Here is a 19,486-nt window from a genome sequence, read left to right on the forward strand (position 1 = left end):
ACCGCACACCTCATAAGCCAAAGCAATAGCATCCCTGACCCAGTGAGACATGCTCTGCCTGGTGGCAGCTGCTCCTCTGTTACCACCACCATAACAGACGAACAGTTGCTCCGACTTACGCCACTGGCTAGTGCGGTGGACGTAAGTCTGAAGAGCACGGACTGGACACAGTCTATAAGATTTCTCCTGCTCCAGCGTTGTGAACGGCGGAGGACAGAAGGCCTCTAGAATGACCGGATGTACAGTCGAAAACGGAACCTTAGGCAGGTAATCAGGATGAGGATGCAGAATCACTTTCACGCTCCCTGGGGTTGTGAGTTGTGGGTTGTGATTTGTGGGAGTTGTGAGGGTTGTGAGTTCGAGTCTCGGGCTGGCAGGAATTGTGGGTGGGGGGAGTGCATGTACAGTTCTCTCTCCACCTTCAATACCATGACTTAGGTGCCTTTGAGCAAGGCATCGAACCCCCAACTGCTCCCCGGGCGCCGCAGCATAAAATGGCTGCCCCACTGCTCCGGGTGTGTGTTCACAGTGTGTGTGTGTGTGTTCACTGCTCTGTGTGTGTGCACTTCGGATGGGTTAAATGCAGAGCACGAATTCTGAGTATGGGTCACCATACTTGTCTAAAATTAAAGACACTTAAAAAGGGGGTTTCAACCAGACCCTCGAGAACTATAGCTAAGTCCCAAGAAGGCATCTTGGTTTTTACTGTAGGCCTCAGTCGTCTGGCCCCACGAAGAAAGCGAGAGAGCAGAGGGTGTCTCCCGAGTGGCATCCTGTCAATCAAGGCATGGCAAGCTGAAAGAGCGGCCACATAAACCTTAAGAGTAGCAGGGCATGGGCCTGTTGACAACTTATCTTGCATGAAGTCCAGAACTGAAGCAATATGGCAGTTGACTGGATCTACATTGTGTACCACACACCACCTGTCAAAGACACCCCATTTACTGGCATAACTCTGTCTGGTGGAGGAAGCCCTAGCACTAAGAATGGTATCAATAACACCCGGCGAAAGCCCTGTGTTCCTCAGATGGTACCCTTCAGGGGCCAAACATGAAGATTCCACAGGTCGGGCCTGGGATGGAATATCGTGCCCCCTGCCTGAGACAGAAGGTCCCTCCTCTCTGGAATCGCCCATGTCGAGCCGTCAAGGAGAGATATTATCTCCGAGAACCATACCCTGTTCGGCCAACGTGGCGCTATCAGCAAGAGGCAAGACCCTTGTTGGCGAACTCTGGCTAGGACTCCCGGGAGCAGAGAAACTGGAGGAAACGCCATCGCATCCAGACCCAGGGGGGCTGGGTGACTCAGAGAGAAGTAGAGGGGACATTGCGCTGTCTGATGGGAGGCGAAGAGGTCCACCTCTGCTTCGTAAAATTTTTCCCCAAATCTGTTTCACTACCTCTGGGTGGAGTTTCCATTCCCCCCGTCGGTAGTGTCTGTCTGGACAGTAAATCCGCTCCCACATTCAAACGCCCCGGAATGTAAACTGCCCTGAGTGACAGGAGCTTGTCCTGGGCCCAAAGAAAAATCTGCCTCGCTATCTTGTTCAGATTGCGTGAGCGCAGACCCCCCTGGTGATTTATATACGAGACTGTTGCTGTGTTGTCCACCCATTATAGGACATGACAGCCTCTCAAATGATGGAGGAAATATTTCAGAGCCAGAAATACGGCCATCAGCTTGAGGCAATTGATGTGCCAATCGAGCTGATGACCCCCCCATTCCCCTTGAGCTGGGTGGCCATCCAAGACTGCTCCCCAGCCCATCAGGTAGGCATCTGTCGTTAGCAGTCTGCGACGACACGGTGCCCCTAGAGTGGGACCCAAGGCAAGGAACCGGGGTCTGAGCCACAGAGATAGTGTACGAAGCCCGCAGCACGTCACTTTTATTTGCCTTTAAGGATTGGCTCTTGGATGAAATCCTCTGGCTTTTAGCCACAACTGAAACGGTCTCATGTGCAACAGCCCCAAAGGCATCACCGTGGATGCTGAAGCCATGAAACCTAACATCTTTTGATACTGCGATTCTGGCCTAGCTTGACCTTGCTCATGGTCTGCTGAATGGTCTCGATCCGAGCGGGAGACAGTTGTGCCCGCATCGTGATCGAATCCCAAACGATCCTGAGATAAGTCGTTCTCTGGGCTGGACAGAGAACACTCTTCTCGGTGTTGAGTCTCAACCCCAGAGAAACTAGATGAGCTAACACGATGTCCCTGTGTTGTAGCGCCATCTCTCGCGATTGTGCTAGTATCAGCCAATCGTCGATATAATTAAAAATGCGAATGCCCTGGAGTCGTAATAGAGCCAGCGCTGCATCCATGCATTTTGTGTATGTGCGGGGTGATAAGGCTAGGCCGAAAGGAAGAACCCAAAACTGGTATGCTTCGCCCCCGGAAGCGAACCTCAGGAATTTCCTGTGTTGTGGCAAAATTTCTATATGAAAATAACTGTCCTTCAGATCGATCGTGATGAACCAATCGCGATGCCGAATTTGTGACACGACCATCTTGACGGTTAACATCTTGAACTTGAGTGCTCTGATTGTACGGTTTAAGCCTCGAAGATCCAAAATTGGACGCACTCCCCCACCCTTTTTGGGAACTAGGAAGTATCTGCTGTAATAGCCCGACTCTCTCTGTGGAAGAGGAACATGTTCTATGGCCTCTTTGCCCAGAAGAGTTTGTAGCTCTTGAGACAGTACCTGCATCAGCTCCGGTTTCACGGAAGTGAAGACCACGCCGTTGAAACGTGGAGGATGACGAATAAATTGGATCCTGTATCCTATCCGTACTGTGCTCAACACCCACGCAGAAATGCCTGGCAGAAGTTTCCACGCTGCCAGACTCTCTGAGAGTGGTACCAATTTCAATACTTCCTTTTGAGGGGATGTTAGATGTTCCGTGTCCTGAATGACGGCAGGAAGCACTGGAACATCTAATATCTCGCTGGAAAACCCCCGCCCCCCGAGGCACAAGAAGCGGCGGGGTTTGGAGGGGTTTTGTGAGGGTAACGGGGCGGGGCAAAAAGCTCTCGAGGGCGCACCACCCCGTGAGGGACTACCCCCACCAGCACGGGCGCCATAGCGTCAGGACTTCTTCTTCTTATCAATGAAAGTCCTGAGGTCTGGCTTGGGAGGTTGCTGAGCACGGCGAACCTGTCCCCAAATCCCTACGAGGGGGAGCACGGTCTGCCACGCTCTGCTTTTTAACCTCCCTGGTTTTTGAAGGACCGGGGCGAGGCTGGGTGGCTGATGGCCCCTCCCCTTGAGTGCGGCGAGGAAGAAACTGAACGAACGCTTCTTCATGTTTCTTGACTTCCCTAAACCTGTCGATGACCGTATTAACCGAATCGCCAAACAGGCCAGATGGAGAGATAGGAGAGTCTAAAAGAAACAAACGTTCCTTCTCTTTAATGCCCGTAAAATTAAGCCACAGATGCCTCTCCGTGCTGACTAAAGCTGACATCGACCAGCCAATGGCACGAGCCGTCTGCTTGGTCGCCCGGAGAGACAAATCTGTGGCCCGACGAAGCTCAGCGAATGCTTCCTCGTCGATTGTACTGCCCACACTCAAGTCCTTCAACAGGTCAGCCTGGTATGCCTGTAACACTGCCATAGTGTGCAGCGCAGCACCAGCCTGACCTGCAGCTTGGTAAGCTTAACCCACTAGCAATGATGTAATTCTACAAGGTTTAGTGGGGAGAGTAGGTTTCTTAACCGAGATTCAGGCGAGAGATAGCTCGCAAGCGACTCTTCAACCCGAGGCATCTCCGAATACCCCCACGACTTTGCATCCACGATAGTTGAAAAAGTCAACGTCGAGGGCACAAAGATGCGGGAAGTATATGGTTTGCTCCATGACTTCGACAGTTCATCATGGAGGTCCTCGAGGGGAAAGGGGAGAGAGACTGATGTTGCGGTCTCTCTCTCCTACCACCCGACAGAAACCTATCCTCCAGCTTACTATGTTTGGGGGTCTCTTGTTCGCGTGGCCAGTCAAGCTGCAGCCTGTCCACCGCGCGAGTAACCACCTCGAGCAGCTCCCCGACCGATTTCCTCTCGCGAGAGGAACGTTCAGAGGCGGCCTGCTCATCGCCCGAAGACCCAAGAGATATATCATCCTCCTCGTGAATCGAAGAAGCAGCACCGGAGCGCGCTTCAAGATCGACGAGAGAGGATGCGTGGATCTGGTGACACCGTAAGCGAAAGGGACGGGCCCGTCGCTCGCTCGCGACCTCGTCACGCAGACCAGCAGTTCACAACTCCGACGAAAAGGTGGGTGCGGTCTGAAAATAGTTCAGACGAGCACGAAGCATCTTCACTGAGAGCAGTTCACAATGCTCGCACTCGCACGTCTCTAAAGCCAGAACCGCGTGCTCTTCCCCCAAACAAACAAAACACTAATCATGTGTATCCAGCTCATACATAGGACGATAGCATGGAGGAACACAACACTTACTGTATCGTTGGCTCATCCTATGAAGATCTGTAGTAGACAAAAAGAATCTTCCTGACACACACATGCACAGAATGATCTGAAGACAAAAGACCTGTTGATGCACCTGTGGCTTATCTATTTATAACCCCGTGTTGCGGGCGCGCTCTGATGACATCATCAACCGAGGCTATATTACCGCCGGGTCAATTCTATCGACGTGTTACACACATTATTCACAGCTGGTCACGAACAAGACGTTTCCCAATGCGCTGAGCAGCGCAGCATCGACTGAAGCTTTCGAAAGGGAACTAAACAACTCGAGCTGTCAATATGTTTGAATGGGAGTAATCGGGACAGACAGCGGTTTCACTATATTTGCAGCGCTTTCTAGTAATTATTAACACATAATGTGCATTGATATTGCATATTGCATGCATGATAACTACGCTTTATAATAGCATTTTATTCTGGGGAATGAAACAGCATTATGTTCTCATACTCCTTGACAGTCAAATGTGATCAAACACCTTAAGTGTAACTTTTAACCAATAAAATAGCTGTACTACATTTTAGCTCAGTCCTGTTTAGTTAATTTGAATAAATTATGGTATTAAATAATATGCGCAATAATTATGATCCATGAATGACCATTTACAATATAACATTTTCTAATATGCTTATTATTTATATTACAATAAGTGTAGTATTTAGGGTTAAAATAGAGAAAATGTTTTTAAATTCCAGTGCAAAGAGGCAAATTAGAGGCATGTGGTGGCCGGAAAGATAATATTCATATGTAATGCCATTGTTTAACCAATAGATGGCCTTATTGATGTTTAATAAATACATGCATTTAGCTCTACTCTAGCTCAAAACAGTATTGCTGGTCATGACTGCTTATTTTTTAGGTTTTGCTTTTTAATGTACATTTAGACATTTTTTTTTATGTTGCATTTAAAAAGGTTCATTACTGACAAACAAATTAGGAATTTAACCCAATGAAGAAGGTTAAATCTTTTTACAAAACATAAGAATAATAAAAACAGAGTTATGTTGCAACACTGGTACAGTGAGATGCAGTGGGATATACATACAAAAGATGTTGCATTATTTGTCTAAGGTATAATACCTCCGTGAAGTTGGCACCCGATAAAAAGAAATAATCACCAAAACTATGCCATTGATTTGTGCCACAAAAATGAACGTTTGTGCTGGTTTGGTGTTTGAGATATTAAACATTCTTTTTTTGACCGTGTGACGTCACTCTCCACCCCATGCTGCCCAAATCGCTCCAAACCAGCGCAGTTTGTTTGTGCTCGATTCGTGCCCGTTTGTGCCGTTAAATCAAACACTGTATTTATTTTCCTTCCATAGATATAACCAAAATATTTTCGGAGGCCGTGACGTCACTCTCCACCCCAGTTCATCTAAATCGCACAAAACTGGTGTCATTCGTTTGTGCTCGATTTGTGCTGGTTTGCGCTGTTAAAATGAACGTCAAATATATTTCTCCTTCTTAGAAATAACAAAAACAATTCTGGGCAGTGACGTCACCCTCCACCCCATGGCGTCCGAATCTCCTCAAACCCGTGCCATTCGATTTGTGCTGGTTTGTGCTGTTAAAAGAAACCCTGTGCAGTGTAAGACTTGTCAGTTGATGTTTTTTGTTTTTAACTCTGTATCAGACTTTAAACTGTCTTTTTCCGGAAGTTCTGCTTCAAATCGCAACACAATGCTTTGTTGAATTTTTCATGAGTCAGTGCGAGAAACCACTTGTTGAACAGACTATTGATTGCACAGCGATTGCCACATAGGGATCCCCTTTTTTATATCAAACAATAGGACTGAACTGGATCATAAGAGCAGATAGCATGAGGTTGCAGTACCTTTGGTGTCGTGGGATTGTGCTCTGCTGACTGCCAGGGAGACCAAAGGAAGGTTTGCCTTTTCCAGTGTGGAATTCATGGACATCATCTGCCTTAAAAAGGCCGTTCAGGTGACCTGCATAGTTTGTTTTTCTAGTTAGAGTGAACAGGCAATTTGCTATTTCAAAGGCCCCAATGAAACAAGCAATGAAAATGCAGGCTTGAAAAGGTTGAGAGTATTATACAGCGTGTGCTTGTGTGTACATTCTTAGCCATATCTGGGGAACAAATTTGTACCCAAAAGTGAGATAAACCTGACAAAATCCAACAAAAACCTAATTTTGGATAAATTATCATTAAAAACCATTGGGGACATTTAAATAAATAAATAAATAAATAAATGAACTGTTAGAGTGTGGATTAGATTACAGTATTTATAACTAGCTGTACAGTTAATGTCCCCAAAACTAGTTAATATGTGTTTGTGGGCCCACGTGCATTCATTATATTGAGTGTTATTACTGCTTCATTAAGTTCTACTTACCTTTAGTAAGTAAAGTTTGTAGTGCTTCATAATGTTGTTTGGTGTTAATGAAACAAGTGTACTTCAGCTACTGAATTTCTTCATTCTGTTCAAACCACATTTGCTTTTATTACCACATGTATTTGGGTGCCATTTAATGTGAAATTACTTTTATCGTTCATTTAATGTAAAGTAGCTAATTAAAGTCCCCATAAAATAAACTTTAAGGCTCTGATGTACTTCTGTTCTGATGTGCTCCTGTAGCTCAAGTGGTAGAGCATTGCGTTAACAAGCGCAAGGTTGGGGGTTCGATCCCCAGGAACACATGATAGGTAGAAATTGATAGCCTGAATGCACTGTAAGTCGCTTTGGATAAAAGTGTCTGCTAAATGCATAAATTTATTTATTTAATTTATTTTACTTCATATAATCTGAGGAACAAACTTGTGTGATGACAATTTGAACTAAATCTGACCAAAAAAAAAAAAAAAGTTTGTTGGAATTTGTTAATGATTTGAAACATCACCAGTGTAAATTTCTGTAAAACTTTGTGCTGGCTGTTTAACACCTTCAAACTGCCTGGTCACACTGGTCTATGAGGATTATGTAATAGCTGGATGTATTTAGTGTTGAAATCTTCTCCAATTTTTCTAAACATAGCTTTTCTTGACTGGAGTTCATATTAGCTAGTTCAAACAAATCCACATGGCTACGATCAGTGTGGACAGTATGCCATTGGTCTGGTATTTAAAACTTATTTTTACCCTTAAGCAGAGACTAAATGGACTTTGCCGTGAGCATATCGATACACTTTTAATCAGAATCAGAATGAGCTTTATTGCCAGGTATGTTTACACATAGAAAGAATTTGTTTTCATAACAGAAGCTTCCGCAGTGCAACAGAATGACAGTGACAGAACAAAAAACACATAATAAAAGAATAAAAAACTTTCCCAGTGTGTATTTAGCCTGTTTATACAAGACATTGTCCCCCTTCCTGTAAGCATCTTCTTTGGCCTGATGGAGCTGTCTGAGTTTGGCAGTAAACCACGGTTTGTCATTGTTGTAAGTTAGATGAGTCCTGGTAGGAATACAGATATCCTCACAGAAACTGATATAAGATGATACAATCTCTGTGAGCTCGTCCAGATTGGTGGCAGCAGCTTAAAAACACTCCAATCAGTGAGGTCAAAACAAGATTGTAAATCCTGCTCTGCTTCATTAGTCCATCTTTTTACAGTCCTTAATACAGGTTTAGCTGAATTTAGTTTTTGCCAGTAGGTCGGTATAAGATGAACCAAACAGTGATCAGAGCGCTCCAAAGCTAATCGTGGAACAGAGTGATATGCATCCTTTATTGTGGTGTAACAGTGATCCAATATATTACTGTCTCTGGTGGGACATGTGATGTGCTGTCTGTATTTTGGCAGTTCACGGGAGAGATTTGCTTTATTAACGTCCCCGAGAATGATTAAAACAGAGTCCGGGTGCTGTTGTTCTGTCTCTGTGATCTGATCAGCGAGTTTCTGTAAAGCCAGGCTCACGTGCGCTGGCGGAGGGATGTAAACACTCATTAGAATGAACGAGTGAAACTCCCGCAGCGAATAGAATGGCTTGCAGTTAATGAAGAGTGTTTCTAGATCTGAACAGCACATCTTCTTTAACACTGTTACATCTGTACTCCACCTATCATTGATGTAAAAGCATGTCCCGCCACCGCACGATTTCCCCGTTGATTCTGTGTCACGGTCAGCTCTGAACAGCTGAAAGCCTGGCAGATGGAGCACGCTGTCTGGAATGGCGTCGTTTAGCCAAGTTTCCGTGAAACACAGAGCAGCAGAGTGTGAGAAATCCTTATTTGACCGGGAGAGCAGAAGGAGTTTGTCCGTTTTGTTGGATAGAGAGCGGAGACTTGCCAGATGGATGCTAGGCAATGGCGTTCGAAATCCGCGTTTTCTGAGTTTCACAAGCGCCTCAGCTCTCTTTCCCTGTCTTCGCGTCCTGAAGCGTGTGATCAGTGCAGCTGCTCCACCAACGAAAATGTCCAGCAAAACATCAGAATAGATGTTTGAGTGCCGGAGATGAGTGGTGCCGAATGTCCAGCAGTTCGTCCCTGGTGAAACTGATTGCAGGAATATAACTTAAGACAGGACAAACTAACAAAAACACAAAAACAACTGCAGAGCACATCGCAGAGGCAGCCATCCTGTATCGGCGGCAGCGATTATCTAACCTTTTAGCAGACACATTTCAAAGAATAAACAATTTTGTTTTACTACAGTTTTACTTATAATCGTTGTGTTCCCTAAAGTTACCTTTTGTTGTTTTTCTCCATTGTTAACTCTTTCCCCGCCATTGATGAAATTCTCCATCTTTCTGTGTTTCCACTGTTATATGGTAGGGGACGCTATCACACATCTTTTGTATATTGTTGTATATTGTTATTTATTTCTGCTGGCCATGAAAGAAAGAGTTAATATCAACACAAGGGAATATTATTAGCCGAGAGACATCTAGTATACACACATATATTAATGTTTACCACTAGTGAAACTCCAAAAACTCACTGTTGTTTCCAAATAAAATGAGCTACAAAACACAGCTTTAATTTATTTTTACACAAATGATTACAGGGGTAGATTATCTATTAATAAAGACAGATTTTCATATGGTTCCTTGCATAATGCTATGCTATGAACTCAAGACACTTTTGCCATAGTGGATGCTTTGTAAACTAATGTATTTTGATATTAGCATCACATAACCAGCCCCACATCTAGCTTTTTTGGCAAAGTAAACATGCTAAGTGACACACCCGGTACAGCATAACACTTGTGATATGAAGCATTCGGGTGTGATATGAAGTCCTGTGAAACACAAAGCATTATAAAAGAGCTCAGAGACTTTTAGAAACAAGGTGAAATGGAATGGATGCTTCATCAAATGTGTTTTTACCTCACATTTGCTTTTATTGACTATCAATTAGGTTTGAAGGTTTGAACACTATAGAGCATTAACCTTTATTAAAGGGGTCATATGATGCAATTTCAAGTCCCTTTCTCTTTGGAGTGTTACAAGCTCTTGGTGCATAAAGAAAATCTTTAAAGTTGCAAAGATTAAAGTCTCAAACCTAAAGAGATATTCTTTATAAAAGCGTCAACCACACCCCCCTAAAATGGCTCGTTCTAACACGCCCCTACATGTCTACGTAAGACTTGCATAACGCCGCCCAAATGTTCATGCAAAGAAATAAGGCGTAACTTTGATTTTTGCTGTTGCCGCCAGCGTCATGTTGTGAAGACGCTGTTTCATTGTGAACGCGAAAATACTTTGTCTGGCCTTCCAAAAGAGGACACGACTAGAAATTAGTGGTTAAGCTGTATTTACAACACTGTTCCAGAACAGTTCAACCCAAATGTATGTTTGCAGCGCATTTTACGAAGGACGAGGACTGTTTCCTGAACTAGTAGTCTACTATGCTTCTGTGCATAAAGGCTGTTTCTATAAAGTGGGGCAATTCCAAATTTGCAAGAACAGTCTGGCGCTTCTGACTCACAGCCTGTAAGTACGTTTACATGTTTAAAGAATTTGCCACTGATGATTCAACATGAGTTTTAAGCAGTGTAGAGCAGCGCTTGTTGTCAGTCGTTTCTCAGATCAAAAATGCAGACATGGTTTTATGTTTTCGCAGCGCAATATGCAATGCAATTTGTAAAAAGACAGTATAAGTCATTATAATCAGTAATTATGTCCCCACTGGATGCAACAAATGACTCGTTTGTAATAGGTTTTATTGGTTTTGTCTCATTTGGCCGGGAGATGACATCGCAGTATGGTAAGGGGCTTAACATTTCCGTCACATGCTTGAGCCATTCAGTCAATCACAACGCATTGGATAGTTGGCCAATCAGCGTACACTTCACTTTTCAGGACGATGAGCTTTGTAAAAATCGTGTTTCAGAAATGCGGTGCATAGAGGAGAAACAATAATGTACATTATGTGGGAAATAATGTGTGTTTTTTTTTTTTACACAAAATAGCATAGGTCATATGACCCCTTTAAAAATCATTTTAAATAAAAATAAAAAAAATATCCCCTCATCCAAAAATACAGGTTAATTAGATGCAAAATCATAAAGATTTTTTTTCTGATACATGAAACATGTATGTGAAGTGGTTCATGCTGAAATAAAACTTTTAAAGAAAAAGAAAAATACAATGTTAGAGAACACTTTGTACAGCTATACAGTGAAGCAAAACTCATAGTTGTTTCAGTAACAATCTGTGCCTCAAGGTTCCTATTCTCCTCATTATGTGTTTTGTATTGGCCTTCGACATAATCTGTGAATATGGTGCAGTGCAAATCTGCACGGTTTCACTCACAACTTGTGTCAAGTAGCAATTTAATATAATTATAACATTATAATAATAGTTGCTTGTTATTAGTGTGAAGTAAATGGTGTCCCATATGTCCTTAACATGGAAACTATGTAAATATCAGATAGAACTGAAATGATATATTCTGGATTAAAATAATCAAAATCCAAGTGCTTAGTTAACTGTGCTAGCAAAATTTATCAAAGTATCATTTTTAATGATAGAATCAGAGAATGTCCTTGGGAAACTCAAAATTCAGCACAGCAGAAACCTCCCCTAAAACAGAACAAAATCCACACTCTGACACACACACACTTTACACATAAAAAAAAAAAATATATAAAACAATAAAATAGAGGAAAATGCACACATTTAATAAAAAAAAAAATGAAAATGGAGGGAGAAAGGGTAAAAATAGTGGCTTGTGGTCAGGAACAGTGGAGAAATGACTGACCTTAATTATGTGGATGTCACTATGAAATATTCAGCCAATGAGTGTTCCCATCTGCAGGGTCAGCAAAGCCTCCCTTCGCCTCCTGTGGTGGTGGAGACATATTCACTGCTGCCCTGGTGAGAGCTGGCCACTGCAAGTTAAAGGATTTGGCACTGCGTTTGCAAAGATTTCAAGGCTAGGATCACCTACAGAAGAAATGAGCATTCACATTTACTGATAAGTAGTGCAAAGTTGTAATTTTACGTTTAACATTATGAATTTAATACATCAACAGGAACTTTACACACATGTATGTGCTTCTAATAACCTTTCACAAAAATGCACCACCTCTTAAATGGCTTTCTTTTGGATCTTCTTTTTCTTTTCGATGTCACCTTGGTCTAATATTGCTAATAGGAAATCCAGTAATTGAATGTTAACATTAAATAAAGGTTACAGAAATAGCAAACAGACGCAGTAAAAGAGCATTACTATTACGATATGTACAGAAGCACTGGAGGGTGAATTTCACCTTCAGCCTCCATGTTTTATCAGAACAAAGATATAAAGATACTACATTTTCATTGCATAAGGTTTTTCAGGTTATGAATCTGACATCTGGTTATCAAATGACCCAGATGTGAAGTTTTATGTTTTACTTTTGAATTCTCCTTCTGCTTGTGTAGAGGAGTAAAAGAGACAAGGATAAACAGAGAGAAACAGAGAAAGAGATACAAGCCACGTCTCCTGGGATAGAGATCTTATTAACACCCGGAACGCTGCATTATAGGTGGAACAAAGGAGGTTCCGTGCGAGGTTGCCATGGTAATATCCCCTGGGCTTTGTCCTAAAGTGCTCCCTAAATTCAATTAGCTTCCCCCAATTACACTATCACAGTGAGCTTGACTAAGCTGCAGTGAATCCAGTATAAGAATCATTTGTCCAAAATCTAAATTACCTTTCAGCCCTGTGAATGCCAATTTTAATATGCACACATATTACAGTTTACCAACCGTTAACTCTTTATGATCCTGAAAAGCTAGATTTTAATAGGCCAAATCATCCCTTATGGCAAATAAATAAAGCATATTTTAAGGAAAACAGCTGGCCCTATAAAACTAGTGTATAAACTGTTGTAACATACTTATGTACCTAATTTTTTTGCAAAACGATACACACAATTTGCTGTGTTTTCAGCTGAAATTAACATTAGCGCCAGTAAAACACTAACAACTTTTACTCCTTTTTCACACAAATTATGATTCCAGGGGCAGATTATTTTTGAATAAAGACATATTTTTGTGTAATTACTTGCACATGTTATGAGCTCAAAATAATTTTACTATAGTGAATTTTTTGTAAACTAATTCATTTTGAAGTTTGCATCACACACATAACCAGCTGCATATGTATATTCTATATATATATATATATATATATATATATATATATATATATATATATACACACACACACACACACACACACACACACACATATATATATATATATATATATATATATATATATATATATATATATATATATATATATATATATATATGTAGTTATTTATTTTATTTTTTTGATGTTGTAAACTTGCTCAGTTGCGGACCTGTTTTTATTTTACAGTTTTTTACAATCGTTATGACGATTTTTTCAATACTTTTAACAATTTTCCTAAACTCTTAACACAGTTAGTACAACATCCGTCTGTGTAGGCTATACAATTATCACATTTCTTGTTGCTTTGACACAAAATGCATGGATTTAACACAAATATAAAATGCTTGAACTTTGTTTACACACAAGCTCAACCAAGACCAAAACAATGTAATTTTACTAGCAAATTTTCGAATGCTTTCACACTGTACGTCAGATCAGATAACATTATGTTCTAAAACTTACTTAGAGGTTAAAGTCAAAGTGAACAGCTGTTCATATTGTGAACTGAAGCACAAATATTTCCCCTGTATTTTATTTTATTCCATAGCTAATGATAAACAGCTGATTGAAGCTTTGCAAATACATAAGCTGATTCCCATCTAGGAAACATTCTCAGGTGTTGAGATTCTTTCAATCACATGATCATACAGTATACAGTAAAAGAGAACCTCTTTGGGCTGATCTTGTCTGGAAAAGTGCACTCCTGCATAAATGTGAGATTTTAGAAGATCTGTACCAAAGACTGGTGCCAGAGAAAGGGGACAGGTGGGAGACCACTTGCCAATATATGTGATCACATGGAACAATGTGGCATTCCAGCATTCCCAGAGCAGTCAATCAATGGTGTCTCTTTTCCTTGGCCCTTACTCCCCTTTCCTCAACCCCACTGAGGAGTTTTTCTGAGTCTGGAGAAGGTTTTTGACCATCGTCCACAGGGCCAAATGTGCTTCCAGGACACAATGGATGCTGCATGCCAAGACATTACAGCTGAACAATACCAGAAGTGGATAAGGCATACCAAAAGATTGTTCCCAAGATGCCTTGCCAGAGAAGATATCAGGTGTGATGTGGATGAGAACATGTGACCAAACGCAGAAGATTGGGCAGATTAGATCACATATATTTATTTATTATTTATTCTTCTGTGGCTTTTCCTGTTTAATTGTTTATGTATATTTTGTATTTTCACATAATGACATAAATTATACAGTAAATAAACAACAGCTATATTGGATTTTTTTTTTTCTTGTATTTTTGTTTTCTTTCCTTTTCTAATGTCCTGTTGCAAATGAAGCCTTTACTGTAGCAAGTCTGTCTCTGTCTTTGTTCCCCCCATAAACCGTTCATTCTATAAAGCTACTCTGAGATGGGTCATTCAAATTTTACACTGAATTTCTGTAGTAAATAAACAAAATACATGCATTTACTAAACCCAAAAAGAAAAAGAAACTGTATTGTAAAACACAATCTTTAAAGCAATACACTGTCTATAGTATAAGGTCAGAACTGCCACCTAAAATAATGCAGTTTCTGTAATTCAATGTGATGTTAGAGTTTTATGATGTATTGCTATGATTGACCAAATGTTCCTGATGAAAGAGAACATGTGTTAGTGTTGTGGAATAATAATTTTATTTTAAGACATGTTTGCAGTGTTTTGGTAGATGTAGTGTATTGTGTTAGTGTATTATTGTAATTTGAAAATTAGTGTTGGAGTTTAGTTTACAGTGTGTGATTTTGAGCATGAAATGAACTGTTTTGTCAATTGTGTGTTGTAGGTGTGTTGGTGTGTTAGGAGTTTAGGAAAATTGTTAGAAGTATTGAATAAAATGTCATAGCGATCGTAAAAAACTGTATGTTCTAAATAAAAACATTCCAATTATTCAGTTCCCAAAATCTAAAGGTTAAACGGATGTAAAAACACATAGACAGCATGTCTGATACATTAAATATGTATGTGAAGTGGTTCAGGCTGAATTAATTGCATAAACTTGTGGAGAAGGAAAAACATATTATGTTAGAGGAATATCAATCCTTTGTGCACAGCTATAAAGTGCAGCTCAACTCATGGTTTAGTAACAACAAAAATGTTATCTGTGCCCCAAGGTTCCTCTGCTCCTCATAATGTGTTTTCTATTGGCTTTCAATTTGTTCTGTCTACAATCTACTTGATTTCACTCGCTATTACATTTTTATTTATCTATTTTTTATTTATTTTTCTTAGCCACGAGGTTCCTTTGTGTGTGTGTGTGTGTGTGTGTGTGTGTGTGTGTGTGTGTGTGTGTGTGTGTGTGTGTGTGTGTGTGTGTGTGTGTGTGTGTGTGTGTGTTTTGTGTGCGTGTGTAAGGATTAGTCTAAGGATTAGGTTTTTTTGTCATTGAGCAACAGATATATTAACTGTCAAAAACCGAAGCTGCATTTACAGTAGCTTTGATATTACATCTCTATCAGAATTGTACTTCTTTGACACAATAATATAGGCCAAGTGTTTAGAGTATGTTACAAGATCTAACACTTTAATGCACATAGAGTTTATTTGTTTCATTTCTATTATGCAATACTATTATGCAATACATCTTAATAAAAATGTGGAAATTACTTTAGATTTTCCTCATATCACAATTATACCAATGAGTTGAATTTTAAATACTTTCAGTTCTATAGTTTTAACAATGGCCAATTGCAATTTGGATGCTATGCATACAAAAAAATAGACCTATAAAGAAAAATGGCAGGTATTGCAGGTTTTCTAATCAAAATGAGTTTGATTGTACCTCTTAGACAAATGGTCCATTTATGTGTTTGGATCATGCAACAAGATCTAAAATGTTAATACTGGCGGATTTTGATATTATATTATATGTATGTTTGGTTAATTCATATTATCCAGCACATTTCGTGTATCCATCATACATGTCCTAATATATAAACAAGAAAATCATGTTTATTTCAATCTCACAATTACATAAATATGAAAGAAAACCTGCAATACTCGCCATTTTACTTTTGACTTTTTAAAACATTAAATTGTCGTCAAAAAAACTTTTTATTCTGCTATGCTTACAGAGAATACAGAATACTAAAGGTACAGCAGAAAATTAATGGACCAGATGTTGCAGCATATCTGCGTCAGGACAGAAATATCAAGAGGGGGCAGTGTTGCCTTAGATTTCAGCACATAAGACCACAGAAACGCAGTCCTGGAGTAATGTACCTCACACGCACAGCAGAGGAGGGCTGGTCAGGCACAGAGCTTTACAAAATGAATAGAGCTGCAGGGGGGAGAAATCACTGCGTGCTCCACTCCACACAGCAAATGTTGTGCGGCAGGTACACTTCACCCGTGAAATCCAATTCTGAAAACAACATTGTGCTCAAAATGACCAGTGTTCACAAAAACACAACCGAAGATGCATGTAGATCACACGATCTGGTTTATTTTATTTATTTATTTTTTAATGATAGTGCTGAAAAAGCATAGATAGATAGATAGATAGATAGATAGATAGGGGATGATAGATATAGATCAGGATGCATTACAGGAAAGCTTGACTTTGAGTGTTAACCAAGGAGAGCCAGACTGATTTCTACAACCAAACCACACCCACAGTAAACCAGTGACGTATCTTATCTGTTCCAGTTAGTGTGGAACATGAATAAAACATGGGCTAACATGAACTTTATGCATTGTTTTTCTTTCTCCTCAGTCGCCTTTGCTTCTGAAACCTGGCCTGAATATCTATCAGGCAGACAGCAGACAGTCAGGGGAGGTGAGCTTTTGAAGTAGTCTTTCTTGAGCTCATTGTAAAACACTCTGAAAGCAAAATATTGGACTACAATGCTTAAGCCCCTTGATAGAAAATCTCTCAGGATTCCCCACAAGATTATTTATTTAATTGGATATTTGTTGGAATTAACAAATCCACCTTAGAGAACAACCTTCTTAGCTGATATTAAAGGAGTGTTCTTGGTTAACTCAAACTCTATTTGTAACAGCTGATTACTTCACAAATGAATTTTTATCATCCCTCAGGTAGCATACAAAAAAAAAAAAAAAAAAAAAAAACTAAATAAATAAATAAAATACATAAATAAATAAATAAATAAATATATATATATATATATATTAAATAAAATATGGAAACGTTTTTAACTTAAATGGAGAGTTCACCCAAAAAATTACATTCTGTCATAATTTACTCACCCTCAAGCTGGTCTAGTTTTACTACTACTTTTTTTCTTCTGCTCAACACAAAATATGATATTTTGAAAAATGTTGGTAAGCCAACAGTTGGCGATAGCCACTGACTTTCATAGTACACCACCCCCCAATACGATGGAATTCTGTTTGGTTACCAACATTCTTAAAAACATATTTTCTTTTAAACTATCCTTTAACTGCTACCCCGAAATGATGAAATTATATCAGAATTCCACATCAAAGATGTGTGCCACCACTGCTTCTATTTTCAGTCTACAAAAATAAATAAAAATGCACAGTAGGAATTTTAAATTATTCAGATATGTAAATAATATCACTATTATACATGAAAAATGTTAAACAGGTCTAGCGAGCAGGTTTCTAAGATGTAAATCAACTTCATCACTAATGAATGTTGAAAAACAAAAGACCTGATTCCAAGTGACCCTGAGTCTTCTCTCATTTGTATTATGTAGTCAGGTACAAGGCTCCTTGGTTTTAAATGCAAACTGAATTTCTCAGAAAATGTAGTTCTCATTTGCAAGTAAACAAACCAGTGATTATTTATATTTTGGATGATGAGAGAGTTTCCTGACACCCAGATGTCTCTACCTTTTAAGAGCTTTTTGGTGATTAACATAATAGTTTGAAATAAACCATTAACTATTTGATTGTAAAAGCAAAATTGTGGATGTCAGATGATCTGTACAGTACAGCACTGCATAGAAAAACCTTATGAACAGTGAAACACAACAAAGGCCACTTAAACAAAATTTTAAATAAAACCTTTGTTCTACAGTATATACAACAATCAGACAACAATGTGAAGTTTAATGTATTTTTACAAAGGCGTCCTTGTTCTTTTTTAGGATTTTTGTCTTAAGGTGCACATTTATCTTTGTTTGGTCAATTTCCACAGGTGAAATCCAGTCATTTCAATAGGAATCCACATTTGGGAATTTTGCATTGGGGTGACAGATTTACCCATGCAGGTTCAAGATGATCACATGTAGTCGCCACATTCGCAAAGAAAGCTACTTGGTTTGAAAGTAACTTAAGTGTGACTTGCGCTACATTCAATGATAAATAATGGACCTTTTTGACCTTAAAATTTCAGTAATGGTAGAAGAGTGAAGCACGTAGAAATCTGTGTGCAAGACCAATAGAGTAAAACAAAAACTTTTCTGCTTTGAGTACTCTACAGATAAATCAACTGAAGGGGAAAGTCGTGTGCTATGACTATCAGTTTTGACACTGTGTCATGTTAAAAACAGTCCTTTTGAAAATTGTGTCTCAAGACTCTTTATGCTCCATCTGTCTGTTTGAAAGGAGGTACGTGTCCTTTGCCAATACCAACTAATTCTCTCTGGACTGGTGAGTGCTGTTGACTGAATGTCACTGTGCTGACGCAAATTGCTGTGTATTTAATAGAAGGTACAGCCAAAAATGATGGCATAACCAATCATAAAATTAAAATGCCTTTTAATGTCATATTTGTGTTCATTGTTGCTGAATTTATTTGGATAGATGAACATCCCTGTTCTGATATCTGTGTATAAATTCACATGGTTGTGACACTGAAGATAAAATATTAGATACTACTTTATACAGACAAGGCCAGTAAGCCATTTAATTACACTAAGCTCTAAAGTAATGTCTTGTGGCATTTACTTGAAAAGCAGTTATGTTAAAATCTGACAGGTAAAAGAAAAGAGTTCTAACTAGAAGAAGAATAGCACATTAATCGATAAAGAGTCAGATATGAAGAGACTCTTGGGCATGTGTTAGCCACGGTCAGTGGTCATCTCTAAAATACAGCTGCAACAGCATGTCTGACAGAATATTGAGTCCAGCAGGAGGGTTATTGAGAACTCAGTGAGAGAGCAACACATCCAACCTCAATCCCACTGTCAGACCCATCTAATCACACATCATTCTGAGCGGGGAGTTTCAAAGGGACTAAATTACAGTATATTAAATAGCAAATGGGGAAATAAACTGATATTCATATAATCTGTAATGATTGGTCCTATCATAAGATCTGTGCTGGGTGTATTATGAGTTATTTATTCTAAACTAGCTTCCTTAAAGAGAAAGACACTACTTAAGACAGTTGTATTGTTGTTTTTCAAGTGGTGAGTCATGACTAGGGGTGTGCCCGAAGCCGAAAGGCCTTTAAAAACAAATAACGTATAATGAATAATT

This window comes from Cyprinus carpio, chromosome B5 (genome assembly GCF_018340385.1).
Source record: "Cyprinus carpio isolate SPL01 chromosome B5, ASM1834038v1, whole genome shotgun sequence".
Classification (NCBI taxonomy): Eukaryota; Metazoa; Chordata; class Actinopteri; order Cypriniformes; family Cyprinidae; genus Cyprinus; species Cyprinus carpio.